The 23,664-nt window shown below is 40.6% G+C and overlaps 1 protein-coding gene across 6 annotated transcripts in view; it reads left to right on the top strand.

Annotated features, from left to right (window-relative positions):
• The window catches only part of PSD (pleckstrin and Sec7 domain containing), a 321,618-nt gene that overhangs the window by 47,029 nt on the left and 250,925 nt on the right, over window positions 1-23,664 (top strand). For 4 of the 6 annotated variants that reach the window (XM_075841603.1, XM_075841606.1, XM_075841607.1 and 1 more), the window contains exon 2: window positions 8,122-8,178. The exons of 1 other annotated variant lie outside the window; for it this stretch is intronic. The gene's annotated coding sequence lies outside the window, so the exon portion shown is untranslated. Of the gene's footprint in view, window positions 1-8,121; window positions 8,179-11,006; window positions 11,181-23,664 lie in introns of those variants that run through there. One more of the 6 variants, XM_075841604.1, reaches the window with a different exon arrangement.

Consider the following 23,664-nt stretch of genomic DNA (forward strand, 5'->3'; position numbering starts at 1 on the left):
GACATATACAGACGCCAGACCCCATAAACTAATACAGACCCCAGACCAGACCTCCTAAATCCAGACCCCTTAAACAAATGCATCCCCTTATACGTACCTAGCCGCTCACCTCGGTCTTCTCTGTGGAGTCTTGCTGCTGTTCAAGGACATGTGGTCATGTGACCAGCAGGTCTCTAAACAGTAACAAGAATTGCAGAGATAAGGTCAAGTGACCTTTTATGTCTGAAGGTCCTTTTGCAGGACATACACAATGTAGTTTTGTCGTGATTCGCGGCAAAAACATGACAACTGCATTGTGCTTTGGGTCGGCTGTGGGCCCCCCGGGAGCCTCGGTACCCGGGCGACCGCCCAAAACACTCTAATGATTATCCATCATTGTGTCTATCTGATAGAAATTACTGTGGGTTGTATTTGAGAGCGTTATTTTTTGGGGGGAAAGTTTTAGGAAAGTTTGGAGGGACTCCACTAAGGACCATCACAATTAATCCTGTGCAAACCTAAACCATTCAAATTAAAGGATTTGGTCCATTCTTATATCAAATAATTCCTTTTTTTCTGCTACACCGATCACTACATGGCTGTTTATATGTCGGCTAAGAGACTCTACCTACCTTCACCAATAGTTCACTGTAGAATATGTCTGTTATTCTTGGTTGTATATGTACACTTGTATAAAAATCTGTGTTTACTAAACACATAGGTTATAAATGGCACTTCTCCATGGGTGAATTATTGGTTGTGAAATTGGTTGTAGCATCAATACACACTAGCATTTTTTACAGACTGGTGGGTGACAGCAACTCTGGCATTGTCAGCCTCTGCGCTTGTTGCTAGCCCTAACATAGTCTTCAATTGCCTAGAAAACGGATTAAAGAAACATATTCAGTAATTACAATGGTAAATTTTTATTTTTCCTTTAAATGATCCATACAATACTTATAAGCTTATGTAACTCATCAGGCCCTATTGTCTACTTGATACAGACTCCTCATCAAAATGTGCACTAAATATAAGGGGACATATAAATAAATAGATGCCCACTGCCCTGGGTGACCAATCATAATCAAATGCTGCTCGTCACTGCTGTCCCTTTTTTATTATATGATCTTTAACCCCTTCGCGCTCAGTGACGTACCATTCCGCACCGTTCGCGCTCAGTGACCGAATAGTACGTCACGAGAAGAATGCATCGCCTTTTTCCGCCGGCGCATTCACGTGCTGTGACAGCTGCTGTCGTGATGGTCCCGCCTCCTCGATCGCCGCTATTGGTCAGTCAGTGATGAACTGTCAAATAGCGGTGATCGGTCACTTCACTTCCTCTCCCTGACATCACATCCTGCTGCAACCGCACTGAACACTTCTGTTGGAGATAGCGAGGCGTTCAGAGCGGTTGTGAGAATAGAGAGAGAAGAGCAAATTTATTTATTTTTGCTTATTTGTTTCCCACCTCCCCCATCCACTACCCACTCCTGTACCCTTCCTCCTTGTGTTCCCCCCACATTTTTGGTCCGTGATCTCTTATCACTGATCACTTCTTAGTCTTCAGGACGAATTTCTTGGTCCTCGGGGATTATTATTTTTTTTTCTTTTTTTTTTCTTTATAAAATATATAAAATAAAAAATATATAAAAATGTTATAAAAAAATAGTTAGTTTAGACAATTTAACTGGTTAGTTTAGTATTAAGGTTAGTTGGTGTCAGGGAGCCGTCAAAAAGTGTAGTTAGGTTTAGCTTCCTGAATCAGTCACCGTGGTTAGATCTAGCGCTAGGGGTCCATCACCGTGGTTAGGTTTAGCGTCGGGGAAGCTTAGAATAATCTAGTTAGGTTTAGTTTCAGGGAATAGTCGCCGTAGTTAGATTTAGTCTCAGGGAAGTTCAAATAAAATCTAGTTAGGTTTAGTGTTAGAAACCCTCGCCCTAGTTAGGTTTAGGCCGAATTCACACGAGCGTGTGCGTTTTGCACACGCAAAAAACGCAGCATTTTGTGTGCGCAAAAGGCACTTAACAGCTCTGTGTGTCATCACCATATGATGCGCGGCTGCGTGCTTTTCGCGCAGCCGCCATCATGGTGACACTCTGGATGTTTGTAAACCGAAAAGCACGTGGTGCTTTTCTGTTTTCATTCATACCTTTCACTGCTGTTGCGCGAGTCACGCGCGTCCCACGGAAGTGCTTCTATGTGGTGCGGGTGATTTTCACGCACCCATTGACTTCAATTTGTGCGTGATGCGCGAAATACGCACAAAGAACGGACATGTCGTGAGTTTTACGCAGCGGACTCACGCTGCGCAAAAATCACTGACTGTCTGCACGGCCCCATAGACTGACATAGGTCCGTGCGAGGCGCGTGAAAATCACGCGCGTTGCATGGACGTATTTTACGTTCGTCTGAATAAGCCCTTCGTCTCAGGGAATCTCACTCGTTCTACATAAACACCAATTGTTTGTCTGGTTTAGGTAGCAGCCTATTGCTCCTAGTTAGGGAAGCAAACAAACATGTCCCAACTGACATTTTACTGCCGAAGAGGCATATTCATTTCTTGCCTCCGACACAGACTCGTCGGATGGTGACTGTTTTATTTATGCACCTCCTCATCCAGTGATGAAGAGGAGGAACCCCCTAGGAGACGCCCCAGGACCACCACTACAGTTGAAACCCTTGAGCGAAATGACCCCGCCGCAGTTGAAGCCTCATAGCGAAGTGACCCCATTTGGACCCCCACACCAATCATTTATGAGCCCCAAATCCCCGAGTACACGGGCAGCGCAGGTATCAAATTTAATACAGCAGGGCTCAGTGAAATGGACTTTTCTTCTCCACTAATGACTTTATAGAGCATATGGTCTCCCAGACAAATTTATATGCCCAACAGTATATTATAAGAACCCCACATCATTTTATGCCCAATCCCACAGGTGGACCCCTGTAGACGCAGCCGAGTTGGGCAAGTTCTGTGGACTTCACTCGAACATGGGGCTTCTGAAAAAGTCGTACATTAGGACCTACTGGAGCATAGACATCTTATACCACACCCCGATGCACCGTATGTCCAGGATGCGTTATGAGGCAATACTTCGCTTCTTACATTATACTGATAATGAGCAGTGCCCACCCCGAGATGACCCCAGTTTGGACCATTTGTATAAACTGAGACCCCTATTAGACCATTTCAGTGCTTGGTTTGCCCAAGTATACACCCCTGAGAAGTGTATTTCTGTTGATGAGTCCCTGGTACATTTTAAATGGAGGCTTCAATTCCGCCAGTACCTGTCGGGTAAGAGGGCAAGGTATGGCGTGAAGATGTATAAGCTGTGTGAGAGTGCATCAGGGTATACGTACAAATTTAGGATATATGAAGGGAAGGACTGCAGTATTCAGCCCCCAGAATGCCCCCCTTACTGAGAGTTCATGCACAAATTGTGTGGGATTTGGTGCACCCACTGCTGGACCAAGATTACCACCTCTACCTAGATAATTTTTATACCAGCGTCCCACTCCTCAAGTGCCTCGTTTCCAGAAGGATTGCAGCTGGCGGCACTGCTAGAAGAAATATGAGAGGCCTCCCTAAGACTCTGCTCGGGCAACCACTCAGAAGGGGTGAGAGCAGGGCACATTCTAGCAGCAACATATTGTGTGTCAAGTACAAGGACAAGAGAGATGTCCTTGTATTGACGACAATATCTTTGCCACACCCGTACCCATGTACCTTTACGAGGTACCAGTACAGAGACCCCCAAACCAGACTGCATCCTGGACTACAATAGGTACATGGGAGGGGTGGACTTGTCAGATCAAGTCCTGAAGCCCTACAGCGCCATGCGTTGTGGTATAAGAAGCTGGCCGTGCACATCATACAGATGGCATTGTACAATGCATACGTGCTACGTCGATGTGCAGGCCAGATGGAAACTTTCCCGGAATTTCAAGAGGTGGTTATCAAGAACCTAATCTTTAGGGACCAAGAAGGGGGGCAACCAGTACTTCTGGAAGCGAGGCCACACACATCGTACCAGGGCAACACTTTCCAGGAGAAGTTCCCCAAACTGGCAAGAAGGGAAAAAGTCAAAATGGTGGTCCTTTCCTTCTGAGCCCTTCCATGGGCCCAAACGGCACTTTATCACCACAAGTGGGGTATTGCCGCACTCAGGACAAATTGGGCAACAAAATGGGGTATTGTTCCCTGTGAAAATAAGAAATTTTGATCAAAAATTACATCTTATTGGAATAAATGTCATTTTTTTCGTTTCATAGCCCAATTCAAATACGTGCTATGAACAAACTGTGGGGTCAAAACGGTAACCACAACCATAAATTAATTCCTTCAGTGGTGTAGTTTCCAAAAGGTCACATTTGGGGGATTCCTACTGTTTTGACACCTCAACACCTCTTCAAACCTGGCATGCTGCCTAAAATATATTCTAATAAAAAAGAGGCCCCAAAATGCACTAGGTGCTCCTTTGCTACTGAGGCTTGTGTTTTCGTCCACAAGCACACTAGAGCCACATGTGGGACATTTCTAAAAACTGCAGAATCTGGACAATACATATTTAGTAGTGTTTCTCTGGTGAAACCTTCTGTGTTACAGAAAGAAATGGAATAAAATTGAAATTCAGCAAGAAAAATGAAATTTGCAAATTTCACCTCCACTTTGCTTTAATTCCTGTAAAATGCCTAACGGGTTAAAAAAAAACACCTTTCTAAATGCTGTTTTGAATACTTTGAGGGGTCTAGTGTTTAAAATGGGGTGTTTTATGGGGGTTTCTAATACATAGGCGCCTCACAGTCACTTCAGAACTGAACAGGTACCTTTAAAAAAAAAAAAAGGCTTTTGAAATTGTATAAAAAATATGAGAAATTGCTGTTTATGTTCTAAGCCTTGTAACGTCCAAGAAAAGTAAAATAATGTTCAAATAACTATGCAAATCTAAAGTAGACAAGCAGATGCATTTAAATTCAGAAAAATTAAAAACATTTCTACATTTTCTCAAAATTTTGCAATTTTTCCCAAATAAACACTGAATATATCGACCAAATTTTACCACGAACATAAAGCTCAATGTCTCACGAGAAAACAATTTTCTGAATCGCTTTTATAGGTTTAAGCATTCCGAAGTTATTACCACATAAAGTGAAATATGTCAGATTTCAAAAATGAGCTCTGAGCCTTAAGGCCAAAACAAGGCTGCGTCCTTAAGGGGTTAAGCTATTTGAAAACTGCTTTATGCTAACCTCTGGGTTCCAATCAACCTACATCTCTATAACCCCCAACAAGCTTGTAGTTAGCTGATAAAATATTAAGGCAAGATGTTTTTTTTTCTGGGAGCAAGAAATTGTAATAAAAAAATATTATGGACAAAATTCAGTATTTGCTTAAAGATTGGTGTGATAATGATATGGTAAATTAATTTTTATTAAGTTTCAATCAATAATAGTAAACCTAAGAAGGGTTCATTGGGACCATGCCACATTAAAGTCATAAGAAGAGCAATTGTCCATTTAAATAAAAATACAAAACGTAATAAAAAAAAATAACTGCGATCTAGACACCGTTAAAAAAGCCCCACCTAGTACCTAAAAGGAGCTGACCTGCAGTCAAATAACCAGTAGAGGAAAGGAGAAAAGAAGAGACCAAAAAGGGGGTGATGGGGGGGGGGGGGAGTAAAAGCAAGAAGACCTCCCACGAGAACCTTGTAGTAGTAGTTATTCAACAATCCAAGATCGCATGTCAATCAAATGCAGTTATTTCTTCCATGCGCAATATACGGTTTAATCAGTCTCCAAATTCCACTCTGGAAGGATCTAGCACGACTTCCAATACCGTTGGATGATGTCCCTAGCAGCTCCAATAAATGACGGTGCAATTCTTTCTTTGTTTTAGGAATAGCCTCCAGCAAGAGCGACAGTAATTCCACTACATGTATTGTATATAGTATTATAAAGAGAAAATTGGGCATTCCCGCCAGATGTGTATATGAGCGCCTCTGTTGGCAAGACAATTTCAACAGGTATCGGATGATGTAAGAAATCTTATGAAAATTAACAGGATACCTATACCAGCAAGATATAATTTTCTAGTTTCACTCCTGACACCTTCCAGATATGGTAGATTTATGGGCAAGACCAAATGTTTTCATTGAGCTCCGATTCCCACCTAGCAATAAAGGAAGGATCCGGCACACTTTCAGAATAATCCCCACTCTCCCACAGCAATTCATAGACCCAGGATAAGGAATGAGAAGCAGATGATTGTTGGAGACACACAAGTGTTTTTTAAACTGAGTTGAGGGACGAGAAAGTGTAGACAAGGGGGAAAGTGTGAAAACAAAATATTTAAGTTGCTTCCCTTTCATTTCTTATCTGCTCTTACTGTAAATCGCGAAGCACAGTTGTAGTTGTGGATCACAGTATTACAGCCTTCTCCTATTCAAGTGAATCAAACCAGGATGTAATACTGTGAACCGCCGCTTCAAGTGTGTCAGCGATTCACCGTACAAGGAAATAAAGAATGAGGGGAAAGAAGCACTCATGCGGGCGACGCACCCCCTTCAAAACAGCTGATCGGTGGGTAGTCGGACCCCCCACCAATGACATGTTGATGGCCTATCCTGAGGATAAGCCATCAATTTATTATGACAACTTCTTATGAACGACTTCTCATGACAACCTTTTTAGCGTATGTTCTCACACAAACTCAAATGTCTGAAAATACGGAGCTGTTTTCAAGGGAAAAAAGCTCCTTATTTTCAGACGTTTTTTAAGCCACTTGCGATTTTCGCTGCGTTTTTTACGGCCGTTTTTGGAGCTGTTTTAAATAGTCTGTGAAAAACAGCTCCAGAAACATCCCAAGAAGTGACGTGCACTTCTTTATCGCGGCCGTTTTTTTTACGCGACCGCTTTTCATAACAGCCGCGTAAAAAAACGGCCCGTCGGAACAGAACAACGTTTTTCCCATTGAAATCAATGGGCAGATGTTTGGAGGCGTTCTGCTTCCGATTTTTCGGCCGTTTTTCAGGCGTTTAGGGCCCGAAAACGTCAGAAAATAGGCCGTGTGAACATACCCTTAATGTCTCTGTCATACATGGTTCCTGAATTATCCACCCACCAACAATATCATAAGTAGATGGTGCCATCTTTTCTGCTGACATTTTTCAAAAACAAGTCTTTTAATGTGGTAAAAATGTAAGTTTTTTTTATTTTATTTTTTTTTTTTTTATACGGAAAAGACAACTTTTAAAGGGTATTTCCCATCTTGGACATTTAATGCATATCCACAGGGTATGCCATGAAAGTCCTAATGTAACTTGCTCTCTCTGCTCCCTGGCCACTGCCTCGTCGCTGTTTCTGTAACTCCTCTGTAAGTCCCGGAAACCGCATAGCACAGTTAATAAGGCTGTTTCCGTACTTTCCGAGTACCAGAAATAGTGTAACTTGCCATTCTATGCTGTTTCCATAACTTCCATTTACTTTCAACGTAGCTCAGCTATTTTTGTACTCCCGACCACCTCATCAGTCTGTGGCCAGAGAGCAGGAAAAGGTAAGACAGTGGTCAGGGGACCCCATTCTAGAGATTGGTACAGGTCCTGTGGATATGTCATAAATGTCCAAGCTGGGAAAACCCCTATAAGACTAGCCCAATGAGTTGCATACCCTTTATGCACAGTGTTTTTTACTGTTTTGGTATAATTAAATAGTAAAACATATACTGATGTAGAAGAGCTGTGTTTGTTATTTGGCACAACTCGGCGAAATAAAGCAATGTATTATCTGTCCTTTTAGTACACTGTAGGCTGTTTACACCTGCATTCGACTTTCAGTTGTTCTTCTCCATCAGACTTTAATGGGTTCCATTGGGTTTCTGTCTGGGTGTTCATGGTTTCACCGGAAAGAATAGAACAGCATGCTGCGCTATTGTTTCCAGTATTGTCGGCCATTTTTGCGTTGGAGGCCTCTAACAGAGCCTCAAACTCAGATGTGAACGAAGCCTTACTAATACACAAACAAGGCAGCACTAAAGAGTTTAATGACCATCTTCTTCTGCTACGTCTGTACTGTGGTAATACTTAAATCAATTGATCACATTTACAGTACATTAAGCCTTGTATCTGTTTATTTTACTTTAGGGATAAAAGAAAATAAGATGATATGCATGCTGTCTTTGGAAAGAGCCACTTTTTAGGGTAAGTTCAAATGATGCAGATTTTTTATGTGGATTCCGCACTAAAAAGACATAATAATTTTACAGTTCAATACATGTGGATAGAGTTTTTGCTGAATTCAGGGCATGTTGTAGATTTTCAAATCTGCTGCATGCCCATTCTATTGCGGAAATTGACGTCCGTGGTGGCCCCCCCCCCGGATAATACATTTATCACCTACCCTGTGGATAGGTGATACATGTTTTTCGTAGGTCTACCCCAAATTAAGAAATTTTTATTTGGAGGGACGCAAAAAAAGGTAAACCCTTTTTTAAGCAATTTTTATTTAGGGGGAAGTAAGTCCTCTGTGAGGTAAGTAACACGTTAATATTACTCAACAGGTTTAATTATTACTCTTGGTTTTTGAAAAACCTGTTTGTTCTGTTGTCTTTTTTTTGTTACATTTATTATATTTTCTTAACTTTTTATTTTTTTTGTCCCACTAGGGGACTTTTGATTCTTACTTTTAAGCATTTTACTTATGTATTCTGCACATGCGCTAGATGCTGTGATTTCTAGATCAGACTTTGTGGAGAAAGAAGCAGTCACGTGATGAACAAACGTGAGTGATTAATTCTCCTGCTCTAGGATGGATGCATTTTGCACAGGCACTTCTCTATAAAAGTTAAAAAAACAGTCCGCTTTGTTTCGATCAGGACCAGGGTCTGGTAATCTTACTAATTTACTTAATTATTGGAAACTTACATAAGTGAATAAAATATCTATAAATTTGATGCCAGTTTTGCTCTATTAACTATAAAGTAGCCATTCCCTTTAACTTATATAGAGTTATAGGGTTTTTTCCGGAGAAAGAAAAAATAGTTGGCCTACCCTCAGTATAGGCCATCAATATCTGATGAGTTGGGGTCTGAGGGTCCTATTACACGGGCCGACGTGAGCCATGAAAACAAGCACCGATCAACGAGACAGCTCGTTGATCTGCGCTCGTTACTGCGATTGCTCGTCCTTATACGTTTCTATCAAGTCGGTAGCACGTCTTCCTGTTTACACGGGGAGATGTGTTGCAGAGAACGATACTATTTTAGGCTGCAGAAATTATACGATCAGTCGACAAACCAGCGTTTGCTCGTTCATTGGCTGATCGTTGCCCTGTGACGCACGTTTGCCCGATAATTGCCATATGTAAAAGGGCCCTGACTCTCGACACCCCACCTATCCGCTGTTTTGAAGGGGCCACTGCGAGCGCTGTTTCCCCCACATTAACTTTCATTCTCAATACTGTCAAACGCTGACACACAAGTGAAAATGAGAAGGCTGTAATACTGTTATCCACCGCTACAAGTGTGTCAGCATTTGACAGTATTGAGCAGTATGAGCAATGAAGGGGAAGCAACGGTCACCCGATTACCGCGGCCCTTTCAAAATAGCTAATCGGCGGGCTGAAGAAAGTCTGACCCCCACTAATCAAATATCGATGGCCTATCATAAAGATAGGCCATCAATTTTCTCTATCTGGAAAAACGCTAAGATTAATTTTCATGTGTACCTGCAGTCCTGTGGAAAGCTGCTAATAACAGACATTACAACTTAAAGGAGTTTTCCCATCTTAGATTTTAATGGCGTATACCATAGGTTTTGGCATAAATATTTCGGAGGTCCCACCTCTGGTAAACACTCCTAATGGGAGAATGGGGGTACTCTGAGCCCTGTTCTGCAAATTAAGGCAAAAGGTCTGTGAAGCCAGTTTTAACCTGCGCCGTACATTTTCATTATGATACAGATTTAAAGCTCAGTGCCATACATTATGCTGTCCACAGCTATAGTCCATTTGTGTCACATTACGGATAGTAATGTTTGTACTTTATAAGGACCACAATTCCGTTTTGAAACATGGACGTATGGCTGAGGGCCACCTGCTCACTTACACAGTTCTTCTCACTGTCATTCTGACTTCCTTCACAAAGCTGCTGTACCAAACAAATTCTGGTTGCTTGTTTTTCTATTCTCCGTAAACCATGCCAACATTTGTACTTTCAAATACTCGAGGAATGGATACTCACTGAGTTTTTAATCTTTCTGGTCTTCATTAACAATTATACTATAGATGCCCATGTTATCATCCTTATTTCTTTGACTACTTCTTACCTGTAATCTCCTGCAGTCATGTAACCAATCTGCCTAGACTTTTGTTACTGGTGTCTGACTTTTTGGCTTGTTCTCTTCTGACTTATGTACATTTTTTGACCATGATCTCCAGACCTTATGAAATCTACAGTATTTTATCCATCCCTGGTCTCACTCGCATCCCTGGTCCATCCCTGGTCTCACTCGATTCTTATGACTATGACTCAAAAACCCCTGTTCTCACTTTGTATGATGGCCCGTGTCTGGAGCAATCGGCTCTAGACATAAGACATTTTCCTGGGCGGTATACACAAGCTTGCAGCCCGGCACCACTGTAGAGGTATTTGAACTGTACGTGACATTATTGCCTAACTATCCTTCCTCATGAAGTGCTTTTCTAATTTAACATTCATATTCTTATTATTTGTTTAAAAAAATCCATATGTTAATAGGGATTTCTGCTGTTCTTCATTGGTGGTCATGTACAGTATATGACTTCACCTGCACCAGTTATTAGCTCTTATACATTACATTATAAATAGAGGGCTGATGGTTACTTGTTTATGACCTTGCCATCAGCCACCAGGACAAAAGCACTTCTTCCATCTGCCACCTAGAGTCTTAACTGACAAGGCAGGCTCTCAGTATGACGAGCAGGAGCTGATTGGCTGTTAGGGGCATCCTGGCTTTGAATGACAATGGATGAGGGAACGAGGAAAGATTGGGATTAATCCTGCAGTAGAAGGCTGTTACTAAACTCTAATAGCAATATAACTGCTGAACGGATAGAATGAATACTGTTTGCATGTCCAGTGTATGCAACCAGCCACAGATGTCTTCCTTGTGTAGCTGAAAGGTAAAATGGAAAACAACAGAATGGAATATTCAGGACAGCAAGGGTGAGTAATGAACTATGCAACCAGCCGGCTTAATTCCATTCTGTGCTCCCTTGCTATATACAACAGCTTGAAAAGGAATAGAGCAATGGTGACTAAGAAATCTTGTGTTCTAGCCAATTAGAGAGGAATCTTACAAGATTAGAGCCTCTGTATGTTGATACAGTTGGTTATTCATGCATTTTGCAGCTAACCCTTTATATGCTATGTGGCCCAGATTTATGTTGTGAGCTGATAAAAACAGAAGTAAGCTCAGCTTATTCTTTTTCAGCATGCATTGGTCTTTTATAATTTCCCATCTTTTTGACCAATCAACAACTGTGATTATTGTATTGTGACATGTATGTAGATATACGATAGCATACATAAAAAAATGCAGTGTGACTAGGGAAGCAAGGAATAAAAACTTACGCACAAATATAGGGAGATGTGGGTGTAACGCAGGATATGCTAGAAATTGGAGGTTTGATTATTATTATTTTTATTTACTGTAAGTGTTAATGCTGCATAATTGTTTTTGAGATTTATGACACTATAGGAAACGTATCATATAGCATATAGTGATTAATCATGGGCTCATATTACAATATTTGCATTTATAGAATAGATGAAACAAGTGCTGGATTCTAATGTAATTTTCTAAATTTGCTTTGACGTTTGACTTTATCATGCAGTTGATCAAGGTTTTTTATTTTAATGAAAACATTCATTTGTCATGTGGTCCATTGTGAGCATAGTTAAATACAGAGGCGGACATACCATTGGTGCAACCTGTGCAGCTGCACAGGGACCCAGTAGGTAGGGGGCTCACTATCACCTTAAAGAGGCTCTGTCACCAGATTTTGCAACCCCTATCTGCTATTGCAGCAGATAGGCGCTGCAATGTAGATTACAGTAACGTTTTTATTTTTAAAAAACGAGCATTTTTGGCCAAGTTATGACCATTTTCGTATTTATGCAAATGAGGCTTGGAAAAGTACAACTGGGCGTGTTGAAAAGTAAAAGTACAACTGGGCGTGTATTATGTGCGTACATCGGGGCGTGTTTACTACTTTTACTAGCTGGGCGTTGTGTATAGAAGTATCATCCACTTCTCTTCAGAACGCCCAGCTTCTGGCAGTGCAGACACAGCCGTGTTCTCGAGAGATCACGCTGTGACGTCACTTCCCCAGGTCCTGCATCGTGTCAGACGAGCCGGCACCAGAGGCTACAGATGATTCTGCAGCAGCATCGGCGTTTGCAGGTAAGTCGATGTAGCTACTTACCTGCAAATGCTGATGCTGCTGCAGAATCAACTGTAGCCTCTGGTGCCGACACGATGCAGGACCTGTGAGTGACGTCACAGATCTGCACTGCCAGAAGCTGGGCGTTGTGAAGAGAAGTGGATGATACTTCTATACACAACGCCCAGCTAGTAAAAGTAGTAAACACGCCCCGATGTACGCACATAATACACGCCCAGTTGTACTTTTACTTTTCAACACGCCCAGTTGTACTTTTGCAAGGCTCATTTGCATAAATACGAAAATGGTCATAACTTGGCCAAAAATGCTCGTTTTTTAAAAATAAAAACGTTACTGTAATCTACATTGCAGCGCCGATCTGCTGCAATAGCAGATAGGGGTTGCAAAATCTGGTGACAGAGCCTCTTTAAGTTGCCTTCTTCTGTCTAATAGATTGCATGTGAATGCCTGAGCTAATGAATTTTATAGCCAACAATTACTGATGAATTGTTAGAGAGACATATGGGGAGATTTATGATAAGATATTGGAGAGCAAGGCTGCACGGGGGCCTATAGCAGTCTGTGTCCGCCCCTGGTTAAATCATTTTGCTGTGTCACGGAGGCAGGACAATAGCAGAAATGCAGGTCCTTAGAAGGTTTCCCTATGATGTTCTATTAAATGTTCTCCTTAAGCTTTTTACCCTAAGCTCATCTCAATAATCACTGCTCTTTCAAAATGAAACATTTAAAATCTTTAGAAAATTTAGAATTCGTAGTAAACTGTCATAACTTCTCTGAACTTCCATCCGCATATATTAACCCCTTCCTGCATCCTGACCTACATGTAACCAATGATGATCGCGCGGGAGCGTGGCTCTGACTGACTGCTGCAACCGCTGGAATCGGAGAAATCTCCAATCCTGGCCATTTTAACCACTTTAATGCCGCATTTAAGTGGTTTGACAGAGGGGGAAGAGGTATCTGTCACCCATTGGAGGCCCGCCAACGCTGGGAAGGGTGGTGTATGATGGTGGAACACCCACAGAAATGTCACAGAAAGAGATGAAATTAAGCAGGAAGTTAGTGTGCTAACTTTAACTTTTAATTTAAAATATGTAAAGTTCTTTTGCCATCGCTGATGGTGCACACGGTTGCAAAAATAATATACATTCTTCCCAGTCTGGGAAGCACAGGGAGTATATACATGAATCTTCTCACTATTGAGTGGCACTATCTAAGTTACGGATCAGGCTGGAAGGATGGTTGGCTTGTTCAATGTGACCGGCAGACATAGGGTCAAGGGCACCCCTCTTTGATACCAGGCCTATGTGCTTGCACCTAGTAAGCCTTAAGATGGTGGCTGTGTCTGTATATTTTGGGCCTAATGCCACTTTTGTAGGTGGTTGCTTGCTGCTTTGCACATAGGCCCTACAGGCCTCCACATGGACCGACTCTCCCCTTTGTCTTGGAATACTGATGGCCACTGCCAGTACACCTTCCTCTGACTATTTTGGCGCAATGTCTACTATTATGTCCCTTTCACTGTCCTGCTATCCATACAGGGGGAGCTCACAAACCAACCCTGCGCGCTGTTCAGGATCTGTTGCCATCCCAGGCCCAACGATGGACACTGACTTTAACGGTTCTTACCAGTCATTAAAAGGCACAGTAAAATAATTAAAAAATTTTTTTTATTAAAAAGTGGTTTTATTTTGTCAAAGTGTAAAAAAATAAATAAAATAATACACATATGGTGTCCCCACGATCGTAATGACACGCAAAAGTTAACTAATTTAAATAGCAGAATTGTTTTTTTGTTTTTCACCCACCAACAAAAAATAATAAAAGTTAATAAATAAGCCACAAGTACCCCAAAATTGTACCAATAACGTAATCTTGTACCGCATTGATGGAAAAATACAAAAGTTACGGCTCTCGGAATTTGGCGATGCAAAAACGAATTATTTTTGTTTAAAAGTATTTTTATTTTACTGGCAAAAACTGACCCGTAGAATAAATGTACGGATGTAGCCGTCTTTATCTTGACTCCGGTAACTTGTTGCAACGTGATATCACACCACAAAGCCATTGAAAATTCATTAAAAAAAAAGTCACCTTAAAGTTTCTTGACACTGTTTATTTAATGCGTTAAAAGTAAAGATCACAATGGCTACATCTGTAACACATTATTTACGCCTATGGGTGAGCAGTAAAAATGTAAAACGCAAAGAAACAATGGCATAAGAGCTGATTTTCTTTTACCCCCCCCCCCCCTTAAAAAAAGTTAATAAATGGTAATCATTATTTTATGGGCCCAAAAAGGTGCCATTAAAAAAAGTACAACTCGTTCCACAAAATACAACTAAAAACTTAAAAGTAAAACTCATGACGCTTGAAAGGTGACCATGACCAAGCATTCTTTTTCGTTTTTCCATTAAAGGCCAAAATTAGCCTGGTCATTAAGAGGTCAAACTAGAAACTTAAGTCATACGTAGTCCGATTCAGTCTATCTTGCAATTTAGGATTGCATTGTCAGTGTACAGACCATAGGTAAATTATGTTTGTGTCTTATTAAAATGTTTAAAAAGATTTTCTAGAAACATTATCCTCTTGTCCACATGTCTGGTATCCATTCAAGTGATTGCGATACCAGACACAGATCATTGACAAGGGTGGCACTGTTTCTGGGGATAAAAAGAGCCTTTTTTTAAATCCTAGATGCTTATTCTTATGATGTGGGAATCGTCAGTTATTTTTCCTTTACAGCAAAATGTAAAAAACTTGTTAAAAGGCCAAATTTTAATTGCTATATTAATACTTCTAATAAGGTTCTTAGCACTTCCTCTTTACGACAAGAGTTTCCATCTCTATCTTATTATAGAAACAATTATAACTTATTAGCAGCTGATGACAAGAAAATTGGCTTTGCTTTCTGGCACAAAAACGAGGTATTTTTTGGGATGCTGCTTAAAGCCATATATTTTTTTTCCCTTTTGAATATGCAAGCTAATCCTCCGTAGAAAGCTATATATTATCTCAATAGGGTAATTTTGCAATGGCAATGTTTGGAAATGGACACTCTTCTGATCAATATATACAGTATTCTTTTTTTAGCATTCTATATAAAAAAATTTGAGCACCAAATTTTGTTTTAAAAATACAAAATAGAGTCATGATGACCATATATCCTATTAGGGAATTCTACGTTAATAGAGAGGCTCCTCTATTCAGGATCCTCAACTCTTGGCCGGAGTGGAAAGAGATTAGAAAGAGCGTCTTTTTTGCTGAGGGACTTGTGGTGTCCTGCTTTACACAAACAACCCAATGATTTGAATGTGCATTGTGTAATTTCACCTGTGGTGGCTATACAGGGAAACTGAACACTTTATGCCAAGTTTCCCCACAGATTGCAGCTGATCACTGGGGTACCCAGCAAGGGCGCACTTTGTGATTAGCTTATTGTCAAGGGACCCTTATAACAAGTAGGGAATATTCAAAACGGAGAACCCCACTAAGCTGAAGATCAAAAATTTGTCAATCTGGATCCTAATTGGGGATTCACAAATTGTCTAATATGAATTATGTCCACAATTTGGGGTCACGTTTCTTTGGGGAACTTATTAATGGAGCTAGAAAAATGTCTACATCATAGTCAAATATGAGGTAAACATGCCCACAATGCAGTGCTCAATTTGGGTTATACAGGATTTTTTTGGTACTAGGCAAGATATCACTTCTGCAATGTGTTTTGAAGGTTCCATCTTTTTTTTTTTTCTCCTCCTTATATTCAGACGACAGTCTATTTTTAACTACAGTTATTGGAACGTGCTTCTGAAAATTGCAGAAAATCTGCCTCCCCTGCTCATACACTGGGAATGTTGATGAGTTGAATTCTACAGATTTCCTCTGAACACACTGCAACATGCAGCATGTAGCTAGTTCAATCCAGACGTCTGTTTAGAGAGCACTATGTGGTGCACAGCAGTACAAAGGAGATTTAAATAAGATCATGATGATTCAGAGCATGGTTCAGAATGTTCCTGTGATAAAAAAAAAAAATACATATTTTTCCTGTTGATTGATGTGAAAAGAAAAGTGTAGCTCAAAGAATGGCAAGAAGCGTGGAAATGCAATAAAGACTGTCTAAATTTAAATTCAGCAGTCAAAAGACAAAATACTAGGATATATTCCAAACTGGGGCAGTAGTACTACTGTGTCTGGATCTACAATGTGTTGAATAATGCACCAAATTTTGGTGCAAGTTGGCACATTTTGAATGTTTGCACCTCACTAGACACTCAAAAAATGTCTTGAAAAAGGGGTATGGCTTAGTGGAAGGGGGCGTGGTTTACAGTGCCAATGTTTGGGCGCAAAATAAGTGAAATCAAAGGTGGCGTAAGGAAGAGAAAAGTGTCTTAACAGGTCAAGCAAGATTCACCAATATTATCAAACTGCATGCACCACTGTGATAAATTTGTCACATCTTGTGACTGCCTGGTCTAAGTTTACACTGTCTGAATATTACACAACATTAATAAATTTGGGCATCCATTGCATGTTCCACTAGCCTTCAGGATTGTGTCGTCTTTCTTTAGGAAAATATAAATTGCTCACCATAGAGAGATTATTAAGCTTGATATTAGACAAATAATCTGTTCCATGAAGAAATGCATTAATGTACTTTTTGTACACAAGTGTAATAATATATTGGACATATATATTTGTATATGTATTGAACTGGGCTTGCCTTCTCCAGCAGTGAAAGAAGTGCACGCCACAAAAAATAGCTGTACACGGGAGTGTGATGTCAGTATGTTGCAATATCATGCCTCCTGTTTAGACGTGGCACAAGTGGCTTCATTTTTAAGGGGATTGTGAAAACCAGCGGTCAATCTATTAGCCACTGATCAGCAGTCAACCAGTCGATCTCATTCAACCATCTGCCACCCCCGCAATAGATAATTTGATTTAGTCTTTCAGCACACTCCACAAAGTAACAGGGTTTGTCATAGAATATAAGTAGTTTTGTGTTTATGACCCCTCTGATTTATTAGATTTTGTGTGTTTTGTTTAAATTGTTTTCAGTGGAATAAATTTATATTTCTCACTACTGGACAGATCAGTGAGGTTTTTATGTCTCATGATGGTTTTGTTTCCTTTCTGGATGTCCTTGGGCACACAGAAGTTTGGATGACTTCCCTGCAGTGGATTCAATTGGAACTCCCAAAAAAATCTGATATCGTGTACAGTACTAGTCAAAAGTTTGGAAACACCTTTTCATTCCATGTTTTATCTTTTTATTTTCTACATTGAAGACTTGAAAACTTTGAAGGAACACATATGGATTTGAGTGGTAAACAGAAAAGTATTAAAGAAACCAGAATTAGTTTATTATTTTAGATTCTTCAAAGTAGCCCTCTCTTGCTTTGATCGCAGCTTTGCACACTCTTGGCATTCTCTCTATCAGCTTGATGAGGTAGTCAACTGGAATAGTTTTCAATTAACAGGTATTTCTTGTCAAGAGTTAAAGGGGTTTTCCAGCCAATAAAAATTGATGGCCTATCCTCAGGATAGGCTATCAATAGCTGATGGGTCGGACTCCCGAGACCATGGCCGATCATCTGTTTTGAAAGGGGTGCAGCGCTCGTATGAGCGCTGCTTCCCCTTTATTTCTACTTGCCCACTGTGAATCTTCGGCACGCATTGAAGTGAATGGTAGAAAAGGCTGCATTACCTGTAAATCGCTGCTAAATGTGTTTCAAAGTTTAATGGTGAGCAAGTAGAAATGAAGGGGAAGCAGTGCTTTTACGAACGCTGCACCCCCCTTCAAACAGCTGATCGGCAGGAGTCCGACCCCGACCAATCCGCTATTGACGGCCTATCCTGAGGATAAGCCATCAATTTTTACTGGCTGGAAAACCCCTTTTAATTTGTTGTATTTCTTTCCTTCATAATGTGTTTGAGACCATTAGTTGTGCAGAGGTAAGATTGATGCACACTTCCATATAGTGTTTAGCCCTATTCAACTACTGTTCTAATCCACATTATGGCAAGAACTACTCAACGAAGTAAAGAGAAACGACAGTCTATCATTACTTTAAAGCGAACCTGTCACCAGCATTTCACCTATTGAACTCTACTCACCCCTCACTGGCCGCTGCTGTCAAAAGTTCACTACCGTTATCCCCTCTCTTAAACTCCTCCCACAGTAATTAACGGTCTGCAAACATTTTGCGCCCTTTATCGTAATAATCCGGTTTTCCTTTGTGCGCACACATCAATCGCGGACATGTATGCGCAAGCTCTGGGATTTCATGTGTACTGGGGGGAGGCGAGGAGCTGTCAATCAAAAGTAAGGGGCAGGGGTCAACTCGGAAAGGCTTGAAGAATGAAGATATGGCTCTTTTTTTCGAACTAAGATATGACACTTTTATGCTCATTAGCATACAGTGCAGGGGCACAAAAAAATTTAATACTAAAGGTACAGAGCCGACTTAGAAGATAATTATGGCTTACATAAAAATTACTTTTCACCCACTTCCACCAGGTATTGCTGGTTTAATAGGTAAAATGCTGGTGACCAGTTCCCTTTAAGACATGAAGGTTAGTCAATCTGGAAAATATAAAGAGCTTTGAAGGTATCCTCAAGTGCAGTCAAGAAAACCATCAAACCAGGGTCCGACATACCATTGGTGCAACCTGTGCATCTGCACAGGGGCCCAGTTTGTAAGGGGTTGACCTTAAAGCAGCTTTCTTCTATCTATAAGATTGCATATAAATGACTGAGCTAATAAATAAATGTTATGGCCGACAATTGATTGTTAGAAACATAAGGGGGTGATTTATGAAGAGATATTGGAGAGCAAGGGGCCCATATACTGTTCTGCATGGGGGCCCTCCGCTGCCTGTGTCCGCCCCTGCATCAAACGTTATGATGAAACTGGCTCTCATGAGGACCGACCCTCTGCTGCAGAGGATAAATTCATTAGAGTTACCAGCCTCAGACATCACAAATTAAGAGCATCTCAGATTAAAGCCCACGTAAATGCTTCACAGAGATCAGCGTACCAGATACATCTAAACATCAATTGTTCAGGGGAGACTCTGAGAATCAGGCCTTTATGGACGAATTCCTGCAAAGAAGCCACTACTGAGGAACAACAAAAAGAGGAAAATTTATTGGGCCAAGAAATGCAAGGAATGGACATTAGACCAGTGGAAATCTGTACTTTGGTCCAATGAGTCAAAACTTGAGATTTTTGGTTACAACCGCCATGTCTATGTGAGACGCAGAAAAGGTGAGCGGATGGTTTCCACGATGTGGTGTCATGGTGTGGCGGTGCATTGCTGGTGACACTGTTGGTGATTTATTCAAAATTCATGGTACGCTTAACAAGCATGGCTACCCAGCATTCTGCAATGGTGCTGGAGTGCTGCGTCAGATGACATGACTTCCGCAATCACCTGACCTAAACCCAATTGAGATGTTTGGGATGAGTTTGACTGCTGAGTGAAGGAAAAGCAGCCAACAAGAGATTAGCACCTCTGGGAAATCTTTCTAGACTGTTGGCAAACCATTCCAGATGACTACACATGAAACTGATTGAGAGAATGCCAAAAGTGCAAAGCTGTCACCAAAGCAAAAGGGGGCTACAATAAAGAATCTAAAACCTATTTTGGTTTTTTAACACTTTTTTTGTTTACTACTTAATTCCATATGTGTTCCTTCATAGTTATCCTGTGTCCAATATGATTCTACAATGTAAATGAAAAATAAGAAAAAAACTCTGAATGAAATGGCGTTGACAAACTTTTGTATGGGACTATATATGACAAAAAAAAAAAACAGAGCCTGGTTATTGAGAGCAGATCAAAGTTTTTGGGAGATGAGACATTTTTTTAAAATACTGCCTTAGTCTTGTTCAGAACTAAGGCTAAGACGCTAAATGTATCACAGTAGCTTATGCTGTATGATAAATTTGCCACATATTTAGACACTACATGTTACCTCTTGGCTGGCTTACTTCAGACCAACTTTCTGTCCCTTAAAGAGGCTCTGTCACCAGATTTTGCAACCCCTATCTGCTATTGCAGCAGATAGGCGCTGCAATGTAGATTACAGTAACGTTTTTATTTTTAAAAAACGAGCATTTTTGGCCAAGTTATGCCCATTTTCGTATTTATGCAAATGAGGCTTGCAAAAGTACAACTGGGCGTGTTGAAAAGTAAAAGTACAACTGGGCGTGTATTATGTGCGTACATCGGGGCGTGTTTACTACTTTTACTAGCTGGGCGTTCTGATGAGAAGTATCATCCACTTCTCTTCAGAACGCCCAGCTTCTGGCAGTGCAGATCTGTGACGTCACTCACAGGTCCTGCATCGTGTCGGCACCAGAGGCTACAGTTGATTCTGCAGCAGCATCAGCATTTGCAGGTAAGTAGCTACATCGACTTACCTGCAAACGCCGATGCTGCTGCAGAATCATCTGTAGCCTCTGGTGCTGATGTGTCCTCGCTCGTCTGACACGATGCAGGACCTGTGAGTGACGACACAGCGTGATCTCTCGAGAACACGCTGTGTCTGCACTGCCAGAAGCTGGGCGTTGTGAAGAGAAGTGGATGATACTTCTATACACAACGCCCAGCTAGTAAAAGTAGTAAACACGCCCCGATGTACACACATAATACACGCCCAGTTGTACTTTTACTTTTCAACACGCCCAGTTGTACTTTTGCAAGCCTCATTTGCATAAATACGAAAATGGTCATAACTTGGCCAAAAATGCTCGTTTTAAAAAAATAAAAACGTTACTGTAATCTACATTGCAGCGCCTATCTGCTACAATAGCAGATAGGGGTTGCAAAATCTGGTGACAGAGCCTCTTTAAGCCATGCCCCCTTGCCAAGCGAGGAGCAAATGGTGTCTAAGACCGCTAATAAATGTTGGGCACTACACGTGCACCGCAATTCTTGCTCAATTTGAATATTAAATATGCGCCTAAGGTTTAGTAATATGTATGTAATTTGTGTTTGTGTCTCTTCCACAAGTATTTGCATTGGAGATGGTTGAAGAGAGACTTTTCTCAATCTTGTGCAGACTAACTTTTTTTTTTGTTAGCCTATCAAAATTATTTTTTCCAACATTTTTTTTCCGTGATACACAAGTTGTGTTTTTTTTAATACCTTTTTTTTATTTATTTTTTTTTTATTTTTTTTAGTGCAATATTTTAAATCTTTTATAGGGTGACATATTGTACAAAATAGGGTGGCATAAATTTTTTCATGAATTGCTAAAAAAAATTAACAATTTATAGTTCTTTCTTCTTTAAGGTTGGAAATTGACACTGAAATGTATTAAAATGGGTTCCCTATTTTTTTGGAGTAGTTTTGATACAAAATTGGTATCGTCTGAGGTGAATAGGGCGGCTATTGTGACGATTTAGTTTGATGTGGGTGGTCGGTGTTTTGTTCCCTTTATTTGCATTTTACATATTTTATTTGTATTAATCTGTCTGCACATGTTTGTTGCACCATATGTCACCCAAGAAAGATGACGTATTAGAAATGTTAGTATAATGACCTGTTTGCCAATACCTTTTCCCTGTATCTAGTGTAAACCAGCCCTTAAATTGGAAGCTTGTTAGGGCTGAGGTCTCTTCTCCTCCTGTGTCATGTTTCGGTATGTATTTTGTTACAGTCTGTATGTGCACATCATGCTGTGTACTGTGCTGTGTGGTATGTTGGTGCTTTATAAATTATAATAATCATAACAAATTAAAGCATACCTTAAGTGATCCACTTTAAAATCTTGTTGGATAAAACAAAGTGTTAGTTTTGAGCTGCATTTAGTTTTAAGAAGTGGGGCAGAGTAGGAGGGGACTTGAATTACTATGGGCCTTTTACTTCTTCCTTGCTGATGTCAGCTGCAGACCGAGAGAGATCACAAAAATAACTTGAATATTTTAGCCAAACAGGGAATTGTAGTCTGTGTTTCTGTGGATCGAACTTGTTAGTCAAAGTTTTAATTCACACTAGAGGTACACTTTAAGGTTATATACACACGATCGTTAAAAACAGCCATGTGACGGACGTTTTTTTTTAAGGGCCGTCAGACGGCCATTGTCAGAACAATGAAGTTCTATGGGTGTATTCACATGGCCCTTTTTTTAACGCTCCCGTGAATACTGGTTGTCACAAAATAGAACATATTCTATTTTCGGCTGTTTTCACGGCCCGACAGCTCCCATAGAAGTCAGTGGATCAATTTTTAACGGCAGTTTTTCAGAAAGCAATCCTTGTGATGGCTGTTTAAAAATTGATCCTGACCCTCACAAGAGGACTCCCAGGGCACAGCCTACTTTTAGCACTGAGCCCAGGGAAGCCCCTGATGTCACTGTCCATATATGGACAGTGATGTCAGGGGCTTTCAACTTTGGAGTCCCCAGCCTAATCATCACAAGCGCTCTGGCTGGGGACTCCTGTCTTGGGAAAGCCATTGACGTCACTGTCCATATAAAGACCATAACGTCCGGGGCTTTGAGAAGCTAGAATCCCCAGTCAGAGCATTTTTCAAACTAATTGTTATTACATCGGTGGCGCCCAAGGCCGGCCTTTGGTTGAATGGTGCCCTGTGCGGGACTCTCTATTGCTGTCCTCCACAAACCAAAAATTAACCACATATGTAGAATGCACATACTGGTACATTTATACTGTACATACATAAAGACAGATATTTAGACATACAGGCAAAAATATATAAACACATACACATAGGTAAATATACAGACACCATAATAATTTGTTTTTTAATTCATCAGTAATACATGTGAATACATAAAACTTTATAATTTGTCTGTCTTGGGAAAGGCTCAACTACTTCAACTTCCAGCAACCCATAGTCTCTGTAAATTTTCATAAACGCTACAAAAAAAAAAATCAAACTAGTGTAAGGAAAGCAACTAGAAGACAAAAATATGCAGGTTCGACTTCGGTTCATATTATGAAGTGATGAAAGTCACCTACATTTAAAATAGTTGAACAGTGGCTATCATTTTAGTGACACAAATAAACCTCCGAGGAGTAGATCAAATCCACCTGAGAGTTGTCTGAACATGTACTTTAAAGGCTATGGACACCTTTGACATGGAAAAAGATATTTTTACATGTCAGTGGTTACATGGATTAGAAAAAGAAATTGCGCTAAGTTTCAGGCTGCAATCCCCATTCCTTCATATTTTTTCAGACACCTGATATTCAGTTTGCAA

The sequence above is a fragment of the Rhinoderma darwinii genome, chromosome 11 (genome assembly GCF_050947455.1).
Source record: "Rhinoderma darwinii isolate aRhiDar2 chromosome 11, aRhiDar2.hap1, whole genome shotgun sequence".
Lineage (NCBI taxonomy): Eukaryota > Metazoa > Chordata > Amphibia > Anura > Rhinodermatidae > Rhinoderma > Rhinoderma darwinii.